General features: G+C 46.2%; 1 pseudogene; it reads right to left on the bottom strand.

Annotated features, from left to right (window-relative positions):
* Window positions 1–569: 569 nt before the first annotated feature.
* On the bottom strand, window positions 570–1008 carry LOC116867390 (annotated as a pseudogene).
* Between the last annotated feature and the right edge of the window lie 797 nt (window positions 1009–1805).

Genomic DNA, 1805 nt, shown 5'->3' with positions numbered 1-1805 from the left:
GTTGTCAGTGTGAATGCAGTTAGATGGATATGAGTACCATAGGATAGGAGAGTAGAAGATGATCACGAAACTATTTAGTCTAAGCGACAAAGGCCTTGGCCATACTCAGCTTGGGTGAAGGACAGGGAATGGAAGGATGTGGACCCCAACATGGTGACTTAAAGGAAATCCTAAAGTCACAGCTGAAGGAGTCTGGTTGAGGATCTTTCAAATAGGGCCACATCCACTACCTACAGTTGGCCTCTACTTTGCCCCACCCGATTCCATCTGGTATATAACTTCCAGATAAATATTCCCCAGCATGTAGCTTTTATCCTGTTATTTGACTGCTCAGGAAACTGTGACTCCCTATCACCTATCTCCTTGTACCAGCATTCTAGATCACTGATAACCCAACCCACTTGAACTTTTAGGTCTAATGCTTGTCTTAAATCTCTGTACAAATCCTGCATCCCTGGCATCTCATTAACCCCTGAGCACACCTGGGCTTTTTTTACCTTCATGTCTACCTTAAATGACATCTTTTCCTTACCTGGGGTATACTTTTGCCCTTTTTATTATCTATCTGTCTATCTAGTTCCCCCTCCAAAGCTGTGGAAAACCAAGAAGCCCTGAAGACCTGTGCCCTGGTCAACGAGTTTGTGAGTATGGTCCAAAACAGGGTCAGTGACTTCCTTGCCAATGCAGTAGTGCCCACGGGCAGAGTTACTGGCAGCGTCTTCCTTGCTTCTGATGAGCTGCTCAGGGTGGAAGAGCTGGCAGTGGGTGCCAGTGTGGACTTCATCAATGACTGTGGGTTCCAGGTCTACGAACACTGCCCTGGGCATGTGTCTGCCAACACCTCTCCTCACTGAAGAAGGTGTTGAAGGGGTCATCTCCGCTAGTGGTTTTGTCACTTGACAGCTGACTATCAGGCTGGATGCCATGTTCCAGGCACTAGAGCTCCCAGCAGGCATAGCCCATTTGGACAACAGCCTGACCAAGATGGATGGAGATGTGCTCATGCATGGTTGCTAGTTTGCAGCTGCCAAGCAGATGGTGGAAAGGAAATGGAGAGGTTGTTGCTTCTTAAGTGAGACTCTTAGGTGGTTTTTGTAAGAGAACCTGCCTTCATTTTAAAATGTGTCTGAAACCCCTCTGTCTTCAAGCCTCACTATTATTCTGAACTTTTCATGCTGCCAAGTCCATAGTGTCTTTGTTCTGCTCCAAACTCCCCAACACCTAATGCTGTGGTCATTTATTTGGTATTTTTCACATGCCGCAGGATGCAGGAACCCCACATGTGTAGCGTGTCTCCTTTATGTAAATGTGTAGCCCATGTGGATTCATATAACCTTTGGGGAACTTTGAGAATTTCGGTTCTGATTCCCACTTGGGATGACTGAATCTCATAGGGCGGGTACCAGCTAACCAGAGAGAATAGTTAGGGACAGGAAAGAATTAGCGCTGCCTGAGCACCTGCTATGCATCAAGCATGAGTTTGATACCTTAGAAACAGCATATCACTTTGCTTTGCAACAGCTCTGCCAAGTAAGTTATATATATCCTATTTTCCTAGGTGAGAAAATTCACTGAGAAAAGTTAGGTAAAATGGCCAGCATTGCAAGGCAACTAGCTGGTAGGTCTGGAGTTAGCAAGGACATGTAGGACCAAGGCTCAGAGGGCTGTGGGCGGAGGGGCAGTGCTGCATACAGATTTGGAGGCAGGCCAGCCCTGCCCTGTTATTTTGGAGATTAAATGTGAAGATGTCTAACCATGCCTGGCACAGAGTAGGTGTTTAACAAATTGTGGCTTTTATTATTGAA

This window comes from Lontra canadensis, unplaced genomic scaffold (assembly GCF_010015895.1).
Source record: "Lontra canadensis isolate GAN:19392208 unplaced genomic scaffold, GSC_riverotter_1.0 scaffold12, whole genome shotgun sequence".
Taxonomy (NCBI): Eukaryota; Metazoa; Chordata; class Mammalia; order Carnivora; family Mustelidae; genus Lontra; species Lontra canadensis.
Note: the sequence above shows the minus strand (reverse complement) of the source record. Positions and strands in the feature narration are given on the sequence as shown.